Below are 7,203 nucleotides of genomic sequence, written 5' to 3'. Positions count from 1 at the left end.
GGGCTTTTGAAAGTAAGAGACGGATACGTACACTGTCGGATTAAGGTAAATTACAGTCAACACGAGGGTAATGTTAAATTACGAAAAACACCCTTTATATCTAGGTCATTACAGTCACCCACTAACTATGAATCTTCTAATACGTCCACCCGTGCAGTAGTAAATTTAGTGGAATCTTCTAGATTATGTGGAGGATTCTTCTGTTTGTAATCCGTTTTATCATATTACAGCTCGACATTTTAAAAATAAGATAATCATAAGATATTAAGATGCATCATATTGTGGTGTATCTGAAACTGTTTTATTTTTTTGCACAAAACGAGTACAAATTAGAGAACATTTCACAAAATCTAGAAGATTCTATTGAATTTGACACCATATTGATGGATGTAAAAGAAGACTCATAGTTGATGGGTAGTTGTAAATACTTAAAAGAAATAATTTACCCTAAAGATTAATCCAACCACTCCCACTTATTATTCTAGGGATACCTAAGTGATATGTCTTATTGGACCGACCCAGTGAACCTACGATTTGTTTATCTAATAGACCACAAGCCCAATTTAAAGGTTCAATACTACAAAAGCTCAGACACCTTCAAATAAAGTTTGTGCCCAACAAATTAAGATCAATCTACTCAACATGATATAAATATATTTGTTAAAGATACGTTCTATTATTCAAGCAACTCGACTATTCGTATTCTCTGGATTATTTCACAGCCCAAATATCTAACTTAATCATCGGAGGGGCTTCTGCCGGATCAACCTCCGACTTAGTTTACGTTTACTTTTTACGCAGGAATCTCCATATCATTAAGGTGTTTCAGGACCATCTACCTTGTGAGCAAGTGATCCACTATGCTCTCCCAGCTCATTATGTCTCACTATTCAAGGTGAACGAATTCTAATTTTATCACTAGGTTAGGTCAAATTATATTTAGATCCTCTCAGATTTTTAAAAGTACATATATCTCATGGTTGGTCTCATCTATAAATTCAACTCAAATGCATCAATTGAAATTTACCTCACCCCAATATTGTTTTTGATTTAACAAAAAAAAATTATAAAGATTAAGGGCACGTTCGGTTACCTATATTGGATTAGATGGATTGGATTAACTTTCTACTGGCTAGACATGGCCACGGGCCGGTTTTGGGCCCGGAACCGGCCCGTTGACGGCCCAAACCGGCCCGTTGACCAAGTAAACCGACCCGGACCCGTGAACCGGCCCGTCCTCCCCGGGACGGGCCCGGTTCTTAGAAATGGTGAACCGTGAACCGCCGGGCTGGCCCGGCGGTTCACCCGGATTTAAAAAATCAAAAAAATTCAAAAAAAAAGCAAATAACGGCTAGTGAACCGGCCCGAACCGGCTCGGGTGAACCGGCCGTTATTTACTTTTTTTTTTAATTGTTTCCCCCCCATTTTTTCCTATAAATTCGAAATCTTTAAAAATTTGAATTTAAAATTGAGTTCAAGTCTTTTCATTTATTTCCTTTTTCTTTTTCTATTTAAAAGTACTTCTTTTAATTTACTTATTCATAAAATATTTCACAAAAAAAAAAAATTCAAAATTTCCGGGCCGACCCGGAACCGGCCCGAACCGGCGGGCCGACCCGGCCCGCTGAACCGCCCATACTACGGGCCGGTTCCGGTTCCGGAAAATGTGAACCGTGAACCGGTTTGAACCGGCCCGAACCGGCCCGTGGCCGTGTCTACTACTGGCTAATTAATTATTTAGTCAGTAGCATGATCGGTTTCTTAGATTAGATCTTCTATTAAATTTGTTAAATTCAGTTATTATATATGAATTGTCTACAAAACCACTTAATTTAAAATAATACGATATGATTTTAAGGATAAAATTGTCCTTTTCTTTTTAAATTACCCCCTATTAAATTAATCTCTCGGGAGGGGTTCTACTAATTTAATGCAATAATAGCATTTAATAGCGGGCTTTGATTTTAGTAGCGGATTTGAAAAAATGTGAATCTTATCAACCAGACGCGTTATTAGTCCATACTATTTAGTCAATAGAATCTTATAGGAGTAACCGAACGAGCCCTAAAGACTATCCCTTGAGAAAAAAGTACATCAAATTCATTATTTTTTATTTAAATAAAATTTAAAAAGGGTAAAAATGATGTTTTTTTATTAACTTCTTTAAAGGTTAAAAATGGAATTACTATCATTTTTTTCTTCTTCGTTCAAGTAATCACTTTTGGTAAGTTAATGAGGGTCAATTTTTATTTTAAGGATTGTTTTTAAATCGGGTAAATAAAATAGGATTATTTTCATTTTCACAGGTGTAAACAAATTGGGGTTCGGCGTCCGGTCCGATGGTGAAATCAGCTGGAGTCGCCACCAACCACGACACACTCTTTTTATGTTTTTTATAAATTCTAAATTTGAATTAATGTCTTTGTTTTACTCCCTCCGTCCCAATTTAAATGACGTTTTGGGTTGTTTCACACATATTAAGAAAATCAATAAATGTGTATAGATTATAGTAAAAAGCATAGGAAAATACTAATATATCGTTGACATTAATTGTTTTACAACTAACTAATTAGGAGTTATAAAGGGTAAAATTGAAAATAGTGCAATTAATGATGCATTGTAAATCTAAAATGACAAATAATTTGGGACAAGAAAAATTCTCTAAAAAGACATATAATATGGGACAGAGAGAGTATTTATGTAAATAATTTGTGTGCTCAGATTAGAGATTAGTGTTCCAACGGCTAGAAGTGGTGAAGAACACCTCGATAAGCGTGTTTTGACTGGAATCGTCAGTCACGGGGGCGACACCTTTCTCTCTTCTATGCATTCGCTTCGGTCAATGGCGACTCCTTTCACTCTTCTCTATAATTCGCCCACTTACCCCACTTCTTTCCCTCATCTCCAAAATATCCGCCCTTGTCCAAAAAAAGAAAACACGACAACAATTTTGAACCAAGTTCCGGCGACTCCATCCACCGCCGGTGGTTCCATTAACCGCAGCCCCACACACCGCCCTGCTGACCAACTCGCCGGTTGTTGATTCCTGTCACTGCAGCTGTCCAACCCACTCATCGCCGGCCCATTCGTCGCCGTCCGACCAACTCACCGTCGCCCCGCCTCACAGCCGTTTATAGACGCAATAAATTAATATAATTTATATTATATTAAAATTGAATTCCAAGATTATAATTAGTCTTGAAAAATAAGTCATGAAAATAAATATCAATTAATCTTTGACCAATATGATTATTTCTTTTATTCCAAGTTATAAGAGATAATTATCAATTTAAAGAGAGTTAATCAAATCGTACCACGTCATCAAAGAAGACTAACAAAAACTCTTATTCTACCACTATAAATAGAGACCCTCCCTTCATAATTCGGGGACTACTAACGAAGCAGAAATCGTAGGAGCAAATTCTCTCTACAATTCAAGAAGCAAGGAAGAAGAATTCGTAGAAGGTAAGATTCTCTCTCTACATACAAAGTGTTCTTCGTCAATTCAAGGTGTTATTGAGCAAATTCAAGGCGTTCTTCATCAAATCCAGTGTTCGATTCGAGATAACGGTGCTAAACCATTGGATTAACGTCAATAAAATTAAGTCAAGATTATTGGAAGATTGAAGGGCCAAATCCATCAAGAACTTTAAGATCTTCAAGTCAAAGTTAGTCAAACTTCAACGTTCGCTCCGAGATTCAAGTCGCGAGACCCTCGGAAAACGTTGTTTAAAATTCAAAATCACAACGATCCGACCTTGAAAATTCAAGTCAACTATATATTGTTCTTGAAAGAAGAATCAAAGGATTAAAATAGAGATTGTAACCCACAATTTATTTATTTTAATTTTATAAAAATTATATTTTTTCAATATTTCTTGTCTATTTATATCGCAAATAATAATTTGTTGTTACACGGGGTATGTCCCATTCTACAAGGTAATAATTTATTTAATTATAGCTTATGTTTATTCATTAAATATTTAATCATGTATTTATTATTTGTTTAATTATAGCACTGTATTTAATTATTTATTTAATCGTAGCACGTGGACTTAATTATAACATGTGGCTTTAATTAATTGTACAATTATAGCACGTGCATTTAATTAATTAATTATTTTATAGAATGAGTTAACTCAAAGATTGCAAATCACGTGTAGTTTAAAACGTGTGCCAAATTACTAAAAGGGGCTTTAAGATATAGGTCCCTGGTGAGAAACTTTATTAGAACTAAATGACAAGTCAAACTAAACATTTGCTTCACATCCTTTATAAATTTTATTCCAAAAATACCCCTCATACACAAAAAATAAAATTTGCATCAAGTAATATTTAAACTGTATTTATCATTTTCATTCTGCATTTAATATTTTAAATTTTACATCTAGCATTTTTGTTATTATTTTTTTTCGTCGATCATTTTCCTTTCTGCATTTTCGTATTTTTTCATCATTATAATAATCTATTTTTTCCTTTTCTTTCTACATAATATTGAATATTATGATTTTTTTTTTTAAAAATTCGGCCATAGAAATTGTAGGAAAGTTGTAGTAGACCATAGTCACGTATAGACATCCATAGAAAACTGTAGTAATCTGAAGTCACAATATTCTTAAAACTCTAACTCCTCCTTTGAATCCTAGCCGCTAGACACCATAGACACCCATAGACAACTGTAGATATGAAATCGAACGCCCTTTGAATCCTAGCCGTTAGACACCATAGACACCCATAGACAACTGTAGATATGAAATCGAACGCCAACGTCAAGCCGCTAAAGATATCACAAACCCCACCCACATTGTCGTCGCCATCCCCCACCCCCTTATCGCTGCGTCACCGGCACCATCCCCCAACCACGAGGGCCGCAAACCAGCGAACGCCATCCTCATGGCCAACACCGCGTCACCATGTTCAATTATTAATTTTCAAGTTAGTAGTTAATTATTGCAATATTGTGTTCCAGATAACTTAAAATTCAAATTGAAATGAATGATTAGAAAAAAATAAATTATGAATATAACTCTCAGTTCATCACAAATTTAAAAACAAACAACTAAAAAAAATGCATAATTGAGACACTAGTCAAAATGGAAGTGTTCTATAATCATCATTTTTTTCCAACTTCATATGTTTATATCTACATATATATATATGTATATATACTATGGCAGTTCAAAATCGGAGGCGTGTCCGGAACTTGTCCGTGTTCGTGGACTCATCGTCATCATCGTAGTTGGCTCTCCGAATTCATCCTCATCGCTCTTCCCGTCGGAGTATGCGACTCGATCTCCCCTTCGGCGTATCTACCGTCAAACATTTTTATCATTTTATTTTATTAATCTATCTCTATTCTCTCACACACAGACACACACAGGAGAAAAATAATTACCTGGTTGTTTGGGGGGTTTTGACTTCCATCGATTTCTTCGACATAGAGATTTTACTGATCATAATTTCCGGGCAGCGACGATTTCCTCCCCGACGGCGAAGTGAACGGATCCTCCACCGGAACGACGCTCTCGTCGCAAGTCGAAGCCCCATCGCTTCCCGATTCAGAGTTCTCCCTCTGGCTCACGTTAGCCCTCTCCCTCTCCGTAACCCTATACGCAGACATCTTAAACGGAATCTGCCAAATCGACATCAAATTCGAGTTCCCAATCAACGGAAACCCCCTCACAATCCCCAATTCAATCTCCCCAAAATCAATCGGCGGCATCGGCGCGTCGATCTGGCTGTGCTCATGGTTCATCGCCAAAAACCTCTTCGCATAGTGAAACACCCGGCCGTTGATTCGGATCCGTCGCCCAACATTTCTTCGTCAGATTCGTGATATACTTCGCCGCCCCTGCTCCTTCTCCCACAACGCTGCCTCCACCACGACGCTCTTCGCTGCCCCTGCTCCTTCTCCCTCCGTCGCCGGCGACGGCGGCCTTCATGGTGTTACTGGAGAAAAAGAAGAGAGAGAGGAGAGAAAAAGAGAGATGGGAGCAAACGTGAGAGCGAGAGAACGGCGAGAGAGAACGTGAGAGAGAGAAAACGAAAGGAATAAGATATTATATTTAGGTTATAAGGGCAAATTAGGGATTAAAAAAATTAAAGGATGTGCCTCATATATTATTTGAAAATAGGGATTTAATTAAAAGATTAAATTTAAGGTTGTCATTTAGTTCGAATTAGGTTTGATTTGAGGGGCTCCTAGCATATTAACCCTTACTAAAATGTGCTTAATTGTAGTTCTATTAAATAAAATAAAATTAAAATCGATAATTAATAATTATTTCCTTAATCTTTTGAAGATTGATGGCGGCTAGAAATAATGTTAAAGTGTACATGCACTTTGGAGTAATGTTATTAGAATCGAACCGAACCGAACCGGTCGGTCAAACCGGTTCGACCGTGACCCAGCGATAACGCGGTCCGATCTGACCTCTAAAATCGGGTCTTTCGCACATGGACAATTGCTATCAAACCCAAACTTACGTATTTGTAATTTGACTCCTCTCTCAATTTCTCATTCACAAAATTTGGAATCGAACTAGAATTAGATACCCCATGTACGAATTCATCTATTTGCAATTTTCATCACTTCATATACCTAGGGATCTTTTGCCAATCATTTATTGTACAATTTGTTTTTTGGTTATTAGCACTGCAGTATAGTTCTTTATCATAACTCAAAATTCACCGTGATCTTTGAAGATTTGGCCTCCCTACAAATACAATGTCTCAATGCATCAATTGAAAATTGCATGCAGATTTCCTTCACGTTACGAGATACAATTGAAATCTATATACACTCGTTTGATTCATCCATTTTAGTACAACACAAATAAGACATATGAAATAATTTCATAACAATGTACAAATCAAGTATCATAATTGACGAACAATAAAAAAATTACTCCCTAACCCGACGAGATAAATAGATAATAAAGAGATGGGGATTCAATTGCCATTCTTTGTATTCTTGCTTCGATAACGTTGTTGTCGACGAACGAAGAAGAAAGAAACGAAAGATATAGAAGAACACAAAAAAAAAATAAAAAAAATAGGGGCATTGTGGCTATTCTCTCAAGTATGTAGGGATCTATATGTAGGAATTTCAAAAAGCAGGGCATTTCATAGGGATTTTAATTTTAATGAGGACTGAAGTGTAAAGTAAAGTATGATTTGGGGAGTTTAATATAAATCTGGAAA

General features: G+C 36.4%; 1 long non-coding RNA gene across 1 annotated transcript; it reads right to left on the bottom strand.

Moving 5' to 3' along the window:
* Nucleotides 1–4,996: 4,996 nt before the first annotated feature.
* On the bottom strand, nt 4,997–6,044 carry LOC148768072 (uncharacterized). The gene is made up of 2 exons (XR_016033439.1): nt 5,396–6,044; nt 4,997–5,309 (listed from the first exon to the last, which is right to left on the bottom strand). It is a non-coding gene; the product is annotated as an uncharacterized LOC148768072 (long non-coding RNA).
* Between the last annotated feature and the right edge of the window lie 1,159 nt (nt 6,045–7,203).

Source organism: Erythranthe guttata, chromosome 9 (assembly GCF_056151865.1).
Source record: "Erythranthe guttata isolate IM_541 chromosome 9, IM_541, whole genome shotgun sequence".
NCBI lineage: Eukaryota > Viridiplantae > Streptophyta > Magnoliopsida > Lamiales > Phrymaceae > Erythranthe > Erythranthe guttata.
This window is presented reverse-complemented; position numbering and strand designations above follow the sequence as displayed.